Source organism: Rhinopithecus roxellana, chromosome 17 (genome assembly GCF_007565055.1).
Source record: "Rhinopithecus roxellana isolate Shanxi Qingling chromosome 17, ASM756505v1, whole genome shotgun sequence".
In the NCBI taxonomy this organism is placed as follows: Eukaryota; Metazoa; Chordata; class Mammalia; order Primates; family Cercopithecidae; genus Rhinopithecus; species Rhinopithecus roxellana.
Genome location: NC_044565.1, coordinates 112,088,647 through 112,102,738, shown reverse-complemented (window position 1 = coordinate 112,102,738; position 14,092 = coordinate 112,088,647).

Genomic DNA, 14,092 nt, shown 5'->3' with positions numbered 1-14,092 from the left:
GACCTAAATGTAAAATCTGAAATTATACAATGTATAGAAGAAAAACATAGGAGAAAATATTTATATCTTGAACTGGACGAAGTTTTCTTAGAACACAAAAAAGCACAGGCTGGGCGCGGTGGCTCACGCCTGTAATCCCAGCACTTTGGGAGGCCGAGGTGGGCAGATCATGAGGTCAGAAGATCGAGACCATCCTGGCCAACATGGTGAAACCCTGTCTCTACTAAAAATATAAAAATTAACTGGGTGTAGTGACACGTGCCTGTAATCCCAGCTACTCAGAAGGCTGAGGTACGAGATTTGTTTGAACCCAGGAGGTGGAGGTTGCAGTGAGCTGAGATTGTACCACTGCACTCCAGCCTGGCAATAGAGTGAGACTCCACCTCAAAAAAACAAACAAACAAAAAATCACACACACACAAAACATGAACAATTAATAAGCTGAACTTCATCAAAATTAAAACCTTTTACTCTTTGAAAGACATCATAAAAAAAACAAAAGGCCTGCTGGATGCAGTGACTCACGCCTGTAATCCCAGCACTTTGGGAAACCAAGGCAGTGGATCACGAGGTCAGAAGACCAGACTGGCCAACATAGTGAAACCCCATCTCTACTAAAAATACAAAAATTAGCCAGGCATGGTGGCACACGCCTGTAGTCCCAGCTACTCGGGAAGCTGAGGCGGGACAATCTCTTGAACCCGGAAGGCGGAGGTTGCGTTGAGCGCAGATCATGCCATTGCACTCCAGCCTGGGCAACAGATCGAGACTCCATCTCAAAAACAAAACAAAACAACAACAACAAAAAAAGGCAAGCCACAGACAGGGAAGAAAATACTACCAACACATATATCATACAAAGGACATATATCTACACATCTAAAGTATATAAATACACGATTCAACAATAAAAGGGCAAATAATCTGATTTTTAACTGAGTGAAAGTTTTGAATAACTATTCCCTCAAAGAAGATATGCAAATGGCCAATAAGCACATGAAAAGATGCTCAACATCATTAGTCATTGGAGAAATGCAATTCAAAACCACAATGAGATAATATTTCACACACACAGGGATGGCTAGAATAAAGAACAAGTGTTGTTGAGGATGTGGAGAAGGTGAAACCCTTATAAACTGCTGGTGTGAATGTCAAATGGTGCAGCCGCTTTGGAAAATAGTTTGGTGATTCCTCAAAAAGTTAAACATCCAGTAACCATGTTACAGGTAGTCAGACAGGCGTGAGCCAGGCAGAGAAGACTGCTCCCCCACCCAGTAGGAATGTCGGGTGGTGGTTCGGCAGTTATTGCATTGCCTCTCTAACAGTGATAAATTGGCAGCTGGCACCAGGGAGAGCCCATTTCCTGATGGTCCACACCTATTACACTAACGTATTAATTAAATGCAGGTGCCAGGGATAAGCAACTTCCGAGACATATGCATTAAGAGACAAAATGATGGACCTCCTGGGGGCCCCCCACCAGAAAAGGGAAGAAAGCCTCAGATAGGTATACGCACAGCTTCCTAAACACACTGCACGTGCTCACTTCCCAAGGGTAAGGAGGGCACTGCGCATGCGGGAAGCCGACCTGTGGGAAGAATCGTGGGAAAGGGGCACAAGGCACCAGAAGCGGGCGAGCCTGTAAAGTCCTCGGATAAAGGTTAAACATCACACTTGTTCTTTGAGTTGCCGGCTTGGGCCTCTTCGAAGCTTACTTTACTTTCTTTCCTGTTCTAAAGCCTTTTAAAATAAACTTCCATTCCTGCTCTGAAAATTTGCCTTGATCTCTTTTTTTGACCTCAGTCAGATTATTTCTTCTGAGGAGGCAAGAACTGAGGTTGCTGCAGACCCATATGGATTTGCTGGTAACTCTGATACCTTCCAGCAGTAATAACCACATGACCCAGCAATCCCACTCCTACTTATACCCAAGAGAATTATAAACATATATCTTTACAAAAGTGTGTACATGAGTGTTCATCAACGGTATTATTCATAATAGCCACAAAGTGGAAAACGACCCAAATGCCCAGCAATGAATGAATGGACAAAATGTGGTAATCTAGACAGTAGAATAGTATTCGGCCCAGTGGCTCTCGCCTATGATACCATACACACATACACACACACACACACACACACACACACACACAGAACCCTGGGAGACAGAGACTCCATCTCAAAAACAAAAAAAAAGAAACACACACAACCACAACAAGCTAAACAAATGAAAAGCCAAGTACCGGCTCTAGGAAAACAAAAAGTAGTGCTAGAAGACAGTGTAGGGTCTTGCCTGTGATATTTCCATGCTCATAATACTGTAAATGCTAAATAATGCTGTAACTAATTCAGTATGATCAAGTACTCTGGGAGAAAGAAGGGATAAGGGGTGGGGAGGGGAAGGAAGAGCTAAGTCATTGCGAGGGGCGGGGGTGGGAAGAAAGGGTCTTCATGTAATGCCTAAAATGAAAAAGCAAGGAGGGGCGATATAAGCACATTATTTAGAGACCTGGAGGTAAATATCAATATAATATGCTGGGAGAGGTGAAACTGGCTGTCCCAGGGAGGGGAAATGCTGGGAGGAGTTTTCATAACAAACTTTAAGAATGATATGATTTTTTTTTTTTTTTTTTTGAGACAGAGTCTCACTCTGTTGCCCAGGCAGAGGGAGTGCAATGGAGCCATCTTGGCTCACTGCAACCTCTGCCTCCCTGGTTCAAGCCTCCGGAGTAGCCGGGATTACAGGTGCCCACCACCACGCCCAGCTAATTTTTTCTATTTTTAGTAGAGACGGGTTTCACCATGTTGACCAGGCTGGTCTCAAACTCCAGACCTCAAGTGATCCACCTGCCCCAGCCTTCCAAAGTGCTGCAATTACAGGCATAAGCCATAGTGCCCGGCCATGACTTTTCAAACTACGTGCACAAATACTTGGATAAAAATGCAAGGAAGGAGAAAAAATATTTTTTAAGTTTTTTGGGTTTTTTTGAGATGGAGTCTTGCTCTGTTGCCCAGGCTGGAGTGCAATGGTGCGATCTCGGCTCACTATTATCTCTGCCTCCCAGGTTCAAGCAATTCTCGTGCCTCAGCCTCCCAAGTAGCTGGGATTACAGACGTGCACCACCACACCCAGCTTATTTTTGTATTTTTAGTAGAGAATACTAAGGAGTGCTGAGATTACAGGTGTGAGCCAACATGCCCAGCCAGAAAAAATGTTACATACAAATACAAGTGGAGAAAAATACACTGATGCTCTGGGTTGTACAGAGTACATAATTTTTCTTTATATTTTTATGTGTAAAAGAAATGCATAAGTCAGGCCAGGTGCAGTGGCTCATGCCTGTAATCCCAAACACTTTGGGAGGCCAAGGTGGGTGGATCACCTGAGGTCAGGAGTTCAAGACCAGACTGGCCAACATGGTGAAATGTCTGTACTAAAAATACAAAAATTAGCCGGGCCTAGTGGTGTGCACCTGCAGTCCCAGCTACTGGCAGGGGGCTGAGGCATGAGAGTTGCTTGAATCTGGTAGGTGAAGGTTGCAGTGAGCCGAGATTGTGCCACTGCACTCCATTCTGGGCGATGGAGTGAGAGTCTGTCTCAAAAAAAAAAAAAGAAAGAAAGAAATACATAAGTGCATTACCTTTTAGTCTCTTAATTCATACTGCAGAAAACAAAAGAATATGAAGGCAAGATCCAAAGGAGTATCCAGAACATTCTGGGCGATGAACCAGCAGGCCGCTGGTGTAACTATGTTCGAGACGGTTGGTCTCAGGAACAGAGTCACGGCTCACCCAGCCCTGCTCTGTCCCTGCTACACAGGACTGAGGCTTCGCCGGTTCTCGATGCCAGGCTGTGCAATTCTGTCTAGGCCGGGTCATCTCCCCAGCTGCTTTATAACTCCTTTGAAAGTCCTAAGGCACGCAGTGGGCCCTCAGTAAGTCCTTGCTGGTTATCACCTCATCACACCTTCTTTCCTAGGCACAGAAATACAGGAAGCAATCATGAGCTGTCATAAGAAGTGGAGGAGTCATAACAGGAGCATTGGAACATCAGGCAGCTGGGTCCTCCAAGTGGCCTGGCAGTCCTGGCTCATTCCGGAGTGACCAACCCACCTTCCTAGGCTGAACACTGGACTGGCCTCCAGGAGCAGGAGGGCGACGAGGAAAAAGGCAGCTCATCCAAGCTGCTGTCTAGTTATCTCCATCTGTCCATCTGTCTCCTCAGCAAACACATTCTTAGTCATCACCTGGAGCCTGTGACTCTCCCAGTTGTCTAAAGGGACAAAGCCTTGGCCTCCTCTTCCCACCGGTGCACTGCGATGCACACTGCACCGGCAGTGGTCGTCTGATCCGCTTCCTCCTTTCATTCATAGGACTTGGTGCAAATCAAGGCTCTGAGGGGATGATGGTGTCCATCTAGACCCACACTGAACTGTCAGTTGTCAGGAGCTGTAAAATCCTTCCAGCAGCCACCCGCAGGCTAAGACTCCTGGTGGGTGGCACAGCCCTGCCCCCTGCTGCTCACCACGGAAGCTGCAGGATAGGGCACACCAGATGGGCTGGGAGTCTTTCTGGACTCCACTGGGACAGCGGCCTCCAGACACTGATTTTGAAAATTCATCTCTTAAATTGAGTTCTCTGCAGATCTCCCCTTGTTCTAGATTGAATTGTATCCCTCTAAAATTCATGTGTGGAAGGTCTCATCCCCAGTATCTCAGAATGTGACCCTATTTGAAGATAGGGCGTTGCAGATATAGTTAAGATCAAGTCATAATGAAGGAGTGTGGTCCCTAATGCAATGTGACTGGTGTCCTTATCAAAAGGAAATGTGGGCAAGATGTGCACGCAGGGAACACAAAGGCAGGGACTGCGGTGATGCAGCTCACACGCCAGCAACCACGAAAAGCTGGGACAGAGTCCTAGAACCTTTTCCCTCACTGCCCTCAGAAGGGGCCAGCCCTGCTCACACCTTGCTCTGGGACTTCCAGCCTCCAAAAATGTGGGACAATAAATTTCTGTTGTTCAAGCCACTCAGTTTCTGGTACTTTGTTACAGCAGCTGATTATGACCAAACGAATACACTCCTCGTCCAGGGTGTTCTCAGGGTAGTTGGGAGTGGTTTTAAGGCTTTACAGCATGTGTAGGATCAATTCTAAAGATTTCTCCAAAAACTTCGTCAAGAAATTACACAGTGAAATGGAAAATGCATTGGATCCCAGAAGACCAAGGTTTTAGACCAGGGAAGACCTGTGTGACTTGGAAGAAATGCTCAGCTCTGAACATCATTGATAAATGAAAGATCTGTACCTGATGCCCTCTAAAGTGCCTTTCAGCATTAAACTACCTTTGTTTAAATATTGGGTTCAATCCTGTGTAGGAAAATGCAAACTGAAATATACACATACACCCTGAACAGTCCCAAGTCCCCAAAAGCAGAGAACATTTTAAGAAAAAAAAAAAAAAAAAAAAAAGGGCCAGGTGCTGTGGCTCACACCCGTAATCCCAGCACTTTGGGAGGCTGAGGCAGGCGGATCACCTGAGGTCAGGAGTTCGAGACCAGCCTGGACAATGTGGTGAAACCCCCATCTCTACCAAAAATATAAACATTAGCTGGGCGTGGTGGCAGGCGCCTGTAATCTCAGCTACTCAGGAGGCTGAGGCAGGAGCATTGCTTGAACCTGGGAGTCAGAACTTGCAGTGAGCCAAGATCATGCCATTGCACTCCAGCCTAGGCGACAGAGCAAGACTCCATCTCAAAAAAAGAAACAAAACAAAACAAAAACACCGGGCTGCCCAGGAGCTTGCTGACGAGCTCAGAAGGTGGTAGTGGGACAAATAGAGCCAAGCGAATGCCCACCTGCCTGCGTGATCACCTCGACACCCTGTGAGTGGGCTTCCCGTGTGTTTTGCTTACAGCGGAGATGACCCTGGTCAGGCTAGCAAGGCCTGACTCATCCTGCTGGCATGTATTTCTTGGAACGCTAAATGTGTCTTTCTCTTGGGAGCCTTGTTAGACACTGAGTTCAACCAACTCTGGTCTCTGACATGGTGGAGTTCCCCGGCCCACAGAACGGAGGTGCAGCTCCTGGGACACAGAAATGCACACAGCTGACCACTCTGGAGTCACCTGGGAACACCCCAACCCGCACCCACATAGTTTCCCACTTCTGTATCTTTTTTTTTTTTTTTGAGACGGAGTCTCACTCTGTCACCCAGGCTGGAGTGCAGTGGCGTGATCTCGGCTCACTGCAACCTCCACCTTCCGGGTTCAAGCGATTCTCCTGCCTCAGTCTCCCCAGTAGCTGGGACTACAGGGGTGCACCACCAAGCCCAGCTAATTTTTGTATTTTTGGTAGAGACAGGGTTTCACCATGTTGGCCAGGCTTGTTTTGAACTGCTGACCTCAGGTGATCCACCTGCCTCGGCCTCCCAAAGTGCTGGGATTACAGGTGTGAGCACCACGCCTGGCCCACTTCTATATCTCCTGATGGAAAGGGAAGATTGAACACATCGGAACAAAAGGAAACTGGATACCAAAATAGTACTTTCTTCCTCTCCCATCACCTAAACTTTCCAAATGAATCCTGACCTCCAGATGTAGAACCACAGCCCAAGCAACTACAATCACTTGCATATGGGAATGGGAAGTGTGCCAGATACTTGTGTTAACCTAGACAATACTTGTGTTCCAAGAGAGAAGCAAGTTAGACAACAAAAATATCAGACACAAGATGTTTAGAAAGTAGAAACAGAAAGATATAAGAAAAAAAAAAAAAAACCAAAACACACAAATAAGGGCAGGGACAGAAAGCGGATCTAGAAATGAAGAAAAATACAAGTGCAGCAAGGTGCTGCGGCTCACGCCTGTAATCCCAGCACTTTGGGAGGCCGAGGGGGGCGGATCACGAGGTCAGGAGATCAAGACCATCCTGGCCAACATGGGGAAACCCCGTCTCTACTAAAAATACAAAAATTAGCTGGATGTGGTGGCACACACCTGTATTTCCAGCTACTTGGGAGGCTGAGTCAGGAGAATCGCTTGAACCCAGGAGGTGGAGGTTGCAGTGCACCGAGATCACACCACTGCACTTCTAGCCTGGCAACACAGCAAGACTCTGTCTCAAAAAAAAAAAAAAAAAGCAAGCCTGAGAGTCCTATTCTGGACACTGAGGCCAAGTAGATTTCTTCAGAGGGTCCTCAACAAGAACTACATGTCTAAATTCCTGAGGAAAGAGGCACCACTGATTGGAGATGGGCAAAGGTTATTAGGGTTTTCAAAAAGGGGATGAATTACAGACCGATTGGCTTGATGTTGATGCCAAGTAAATTCTACATCTACTGAGTTCTAGACTAGTGAAAGTTCTAAAACATCGACTGGCAATTCTTTCCTTTTCAACTGAACTGTTTGGTCCTTTGAACAAGTGATTCATTTAAAGTTATTTTCGTCTGTAATTTGGCAAAGACTCCCAGCTGTCCTCCATTTCCATTCTCCCTGTCTTGTCCAGCAAATCACCTCTGAATTTTAACTGGGCATATAGCTGCTTAAAATCGAGACTATTGGGCCGGGCGCGGTGGCTCAAGCCTGTAATCCCAGCACTTTGGGAGGCCGAGACGGGCGGATCACGAGGTCAGGAGAAACCTCGTCTCTACTAAAAAATACAAAAACTAGCCGGGCGAGGTGGTGGGCGCCTATAGTCCCAGCTACTTGGGAGGCTGAGGCAGGAGAATGGCGGGAACCCAGGAGGCGGAGCTTGCAGTGAGCTGAGATCCGGCCACTGCACTCCAGCCCAGGGGACAGAACCAGACTCCGTCTCAAAAAAAAAGAAAAACAAAAAAAATCGAGACTATTTCCCAGCAGCTGGTGTTCTTTCAAAGTGTGGCCATTGGCTATAGGTAGAAATTGAAAGTGTCTTCAAAGGCAGAGGCCATCCTCTTCTCCCCTTGTTCCTTCCCAAGGGGAACATGATAGCTGGAGGTGAAGCCGGGCCCGCTGGGGCACTGGGAACACAGACACGGTCCCTTCCCCGGGGAGGCCTACCTCCCAGGGAACAGAATGGGGTCTAGCCCTGGGCTCTACATTTTAGGAAGGGCATTGACAAACTCTACTATTTCCAGAAACGTAATCAGGAGAAAAGACCATGAAAATGTACTGAATGCTATGTCTCAGACACCAGTCTAAGTACTTTCCATCTATTATGTAATCTTCACAGTAACCATACAAGGTAGGTACTCATTTTCCTTTTACAGATGAGGTCCAAAGTCACACAGCCTTTGACTCTAGCTACAGAGTCCTTATTTTGAAGCGCTTCACCAGTGCTTCTCAAACTTTACTGCACAGGAGGATCCCTGAAAACTTTAAAAAAAACAGGATGCTTGGGTTCCACCCTCAGATTCTGATGGAACTGTAATTCCACCTTGGTGGAGGCCATATGGAGAAGATAGCAGGAGCCTGGGACCAGCAGGACTGCAGAGCTGTCTGTCATAACAGTCCTGGACTGGCTACACTCACAAGAATCGAGGGTAAATTTGTTTCAGCCGCATGGTAGCCTCTATTCCTCGAGGCTGAACATAATCCTAAACTCCCATACACAGCAGAATTTTCAGATATGACAAAATGCATTTATTGAAAAACATCTACACATTATACTTTTTTTCTTTTTCTTTTTTTGAGACGGAGTTTAGCTGTTGTTGACAGGCTGGAGTGCAATGGTGCAATCTCAGCTCCCCGCAACCTCCACCCAACAAGTTCAGGCAATTCTACTGCCTCAGCCTCCCAAGCACCTGGGACTACTGGCATGCACCCACCACGCCCGGCTACATTTTGTATTTTTAATAGAGACGGGGTTTTGCTATGTTGGCCAGGCTGGTCTCAAACTCCTGACCTCAGGTGATCTGCCCGCCTTGGCCTCCCAAAATGCTGGAATTACAGGCGTGAGCCACCGCGCCCGGCCCACATATTCACTCAGCCTACCTTTTTAGGTACGGTTAGGCTCTTTAGAAGTGGATAACAGGCCAGGTGCGGTGGTTAACGCCTGTAATCTCAGCACTTTGGGAGGCTGAGGCAGGTAGATCATGAGTTCAGTTCAAGACCGGCGTGACCAAGATGATAAAACCCCGTCTCTACTAAAAATACAAAAATTAGCTGGGCGTGGTGGCAGGTGCCTGTCATCCCAGCTACTCGGGAGGCTGAGGCAGAGAATTGCTTGAACCCAGGAAGCAGAAGATGCAGTGAGCTGAGATCCAGCCATTGCACGCCAGCCTGGGCGGCAGAGAGACTCTGTGTTACCACCCCCCCGCAAAAAAAAGTGGGTAATCAAGTTGTCATTTATAAATTGTCTGTTTAAAAATGTTTTAAAGTGTATTTGTGGGCCACAATCAACGCTGAGGTTATTAAAGCAGCCGTGACAGTGGACAGCCTGGGGGCGCTATCTGAATAATGCCCTAACAAGTACCCACTGAGGCTTGTAGGGATGGTACCTTTGCATTAAGATGACTTTCATCCACACGTCACTGCTTGATTTTTAAAAGGTTTTCAAGTTTATTCATTAGAAATCATAGTGCTCAGATTTTATTGCTATTTTCACTTTGAGAAAAATATTTAGACTTCGGTCCTATCATGGTGGGTTCAGAGACTGGTAACCTTGAAATTAAATACCTTTAGAAGACGTTATTTCAAGATGTCCCTGCCCCCACTCCTTCATTACACAGTGTGGTACTGGGAGTGGTGTATATTCTGAAGTTTTCCAGAAAAAAATGATTCCAGATACTCATAGAAACAGAACTCAATTAGTGAAAGAGATAAAGTTCAAGCAACTGGCTATTATACTGGATGGAACTAGAGGGTAAGAAGTGTAAACCACATAAAATTTAACACAGAAAGCAAGCCTAGGCCAGGCACAGTGGCTCACGCCTGTAATTCCAGTGCTTTGGGAGGCCAAGGTGGGAAGATCACTTGAGGCCAGGAGTTCTGAGACCAGCCTGGGCAACATGGTGAAAGCCCACCTATACAATAAATAAATTATCCAGGTGTGGTGGCTTGCACCTGTAGTCCCAGCAGAGGCAGGAGGATGGCCTGAGCCCAGGGAGTTCAAGGCTGCAGTAAGCTGCTACCGTGCCACTGCAATCCAGCCTGGGTGACACAGTGGGACTCTCTGAGAAAACAAAAAGCAAGCAAGCAAGCCAGCCTAGGCCAGGCACAGTGGCTTACATCTGTAACTCCAATACTTTGGGAGATCTAGGCGGGAGGATCACTTGAGGTCAGGAGTCTGAGACCAGCCCGGGCAACACAGTGAGACCCCATCTCCACAAAATATTAGATGGGAATGGCAGTGCATGCCTGTGGTTAGTCCCAGCTACTCGGGAGGCTGATGTGGGAGTTCACTTGAGTCCAGGAGTTCAAAGCTGCAGTGAGATCTGATGGCACCACAACACTCCAGCCTGGGCGCCAGCGAGACTATCTCAAAAAATAAAATTTTTAAAACCCAAGCTCTGCCGGGCGCGGTGGCTCAAGCCTGTAATCCCAGCACTTTGGGAGGCCGAGACGGGTGGATCACGAGGTCAGGAGATCGAGACCATCCTGGCTAACATGGTGAAACCCCGTCTCTACTAAAAATACAAAAAACTAGCCGGGCGAGGTGGCGGGCGCCTGTAGTCCCAGCTACTTCGGAGGCTGAGGCAGGAGAATAGCGTAAGCCCAGGAGGCGGAGCTTGCAGTGAGCTGAGGTCCAGCCACTGCACTCCAGCCCGGGCGACAGAGCAAGACTCTGTCTCAAAAAAAAAAAAAAAAAAAAAAAACCAAGCTCATGGGACACATATTCTCAAGATTTCCTGAGGGCTGCGTCACCAGCCAAAAAATAAAAATAATAATAAAAAATAAAAAAATCAAGCAAGCTATGATCCAAGCTTCCAAACAAATCAACTACCCCCAGGGGTAAGAATCTGGCAGTATTTATAAACATTAAGCTTTAGGGGGAAAATAAAAATTTTTTAAAAACATAAGTTTTAAGCCAAGCTGCCAGCCGTCTCTGGAGATGTTAGAGCTAGGTCTGTATCCTGGCTGTCACTTCCTGTGTGACCCTGAGCAAGAAAATTACTTAACCTCTAAAGCCATCTCTTCATTTTGTAGCTGAGGCGCTAGCTATAGAATTAGATGAAGGCATGAAGCGTGGTGCCTGGCACAGATGCTCAGTAATGATGGCTATTATTGGCTAATCCCAAACTCAGCAGAAGCCAACAGTACAAGACTTACATCAGTAGTAGCGGATCTAGGGAGACTGTTACCTCTCTAGCCTATTTTGTCTCCCTTTGATCACATTCAACATTTGACACTTGTGGCCGGGCGCAGTGGCTCAAGCCTGTAATCCCAGCACTTTGGGAGGCCAAGGAGGGCGGATCACGAGGTCAGGAGATCGAGACCATCCTGGCTAACATGGTGAAACCCTGTCTCTACTAAAAATACAAAAAACTAGCCGGGCGTGGTGGCGGCGCCTGTAGTCCCAGCTACTCGGAGGCTGAGGCGGGAGAATGGCGTGAACCCGGGAGGCGGAGCTTGCGGTGAGCCGAGATCGCGCCACTGCACTCCAGCCTGGGTGACAGAGCCAGATTCCGTCTCAAAAAAAAAAACCAAAAAAACAAAAAAACATTTGACACTTGTTCATGTACACATAACGCTCGCCCCTAGAGGTTTCAACAGTCCGGGGGAGCGGGGGTCAGGGGCCAAAGCTTCCCAAGCGCAGCCAAGCTTGAAGACCACTGCTCTACTTCTGTTATATGAAGCACAGGTGAAGTTACAAAAGGCAGACGACTGTTCTAGACGAAAAGTGGCCACAGAAAGCCGGGCACAGTGGCTCACGCCTGTAATCCCGGCAGTTTGGGAGGCCAAGACAAGTGGATCACTTGAGGTCAAGCATTTGAGACCAGCCTGGCCAACATGGTGAAACACCATCTCTATTAAAAATATAAAAATTAGCTGGGTGTGGGGTAGGGAGGTGGTACGCACCTATAATCCCAGCTACTTGGGAGGCTGAGGCAGGAGGATTGCTTGAACCTGGGAGACGGAGGTTGCGGTGAGCTGAGATTGCATCAATGCACTCCAGCCTGGGTGACAGACCAACACTCTGTCTCAAAAAAAAAAAAAAAAAAAAAAAAGTGGCCAAAGAGACAAATGAAACACATGATAGTTAATTAATCTTGGGTTGGGGAGGCTATAAAAGTCATTTTGGAAATTTTAATATGAACTACATTATTAGATATTGTGACATTGTTATTTATCTTGTGTGCTCACGTATTGTGGCTACACAGAACATCTGTACTATAAAACGCATGCTCAACTATTTAGGGGTGAAATATCATGACGCTTGCATCTTTTTTTTTTTTTTTTTTTTTTTGAGATGGAGTCTTGCTCTGTTGCCCAGGCTGGAGTGCAGTGGCCGAATCTCAGCTCACTGTAAGCTCCGCCTCCCAGGTTACGCCATTCTCCTGCCTCAGCCTCCCGAGTAGCTGGGACTACGGACGCCCGCCACCTCGCCCGGCTAGCTTTTTGTATTTTTTAGTAGAGATGGGGTTTCACCATGTTAGCCAGGATGGTCTTGATCTCCTGACCTCGTGATCTGCCCGTCTCGGCCTCCCGAAGTGCTGGGATTACAGGTTTGAGCCACCGTGCCTGGCCGTATCCTACTTTCAAATGATCATGACACTGTGTATACAGTAAGAGAAAGCACACACAGCAGATGTTAAACACCAGCAAAGGGTATACAAAACAGTTGCTTACTCTTTTAACTTTTACATATATAGATATGTGTGTGTATATATATACACACTCACACACACATATATATTTTAAATAAAAACCTCATACTAACACTCAGCCCGCAGTCACCACGCTGTGAATTATGTGATGGCTAAGCCCACACTAGCTATTAAAGCATCACTACTTTCCTATTGTACGGTTCTCCTGTTCATAGAACACTCAGTGCTGTTGTCTCACAACATGTGTCTACACAAAACCACACAATAAAAACTGCAAGGCCTATAGAAAAAGGGGTTTAGGTGTTCAACACTCAAAATCTTTGTGACACATAAAAAGGCAGCAGTTTCACATACATCAATGGTTAAGAAATAAAGCAGTCTACCTTGACCTGCACTTTGCAGGCAGAAACCCACTGGACAGCCTACCCAGCTCCCACACCTACCACCCTGTGTGAAGAGGAAGAGAACAGAAGACAAAGTGAGATAAAAGACAGAGAAAACGAAAAAAGGTGAGGTTGGGCGCGAGGTTCATGCCTATCATCCCAGCACTTCGGGAGGCTGAGGCAGGCGGATCCCTTAAGGTCAGGAGTTCAAGACCAGCCTGGCTAACATGGTGAGAGCCCATCTCTACTAAAAATACAAAAATTAGCCAGGCTTGGTGGCACACACCTGTATGTAGTCCCAGATACTAGAGAGGCTGAGACAGGAGAATTGCTTGAACCCGGGAGGTAGAGGTTGCAGTGAGCCAAGGTCTCGTCACTGGACTCCAGCCTGGGCGAGAGTGAGACTCCTGTCTCAAAGAAGAAAAAAAAAATTAGAGAGGTAAAATACAAATGAGGTTGAAAGAGAATAAAGAGCAGAGTGTGAGGCAGAGCCAGGATGGCCAATGGAAGGGCTGCAGCTGGCAACCATGAGATGAGGTGCGCTGTTCTCTGGAATCAGATGGGGGAACACCACACAGGGACGCGTGCCTCGTGTTCCTATGCAGCTCAGTTCAACTGCGGTGCTTCTGTGTTCGCCTAGTGCTTCCCACAGGCAAAATTACACATAAATTCATGTTACACTCAGAGCATGCTAGCAGAACTGCCCCTCGGCCAAGGGCGCCGACTTGGCCCTCTCCTCAACCTTAGACCGCAGGCCTGCTTCTGTCCCGATTTCTACCACCTGCTAAGCTCTAGCACTGCTCCCTCCCAAGTGATCCTTCTTTAAAGGGAAAGGATATGGATCAGTGTATCAAGCTAAGGAAGCGGATATAGGTGGTTTATTTTCAGGTGCCAAGCAGGTCACCTGGAAAGGGCTCATGCTCCAGGCAAACTGTGCCAGCCACTATCTACCAAGAATGAAC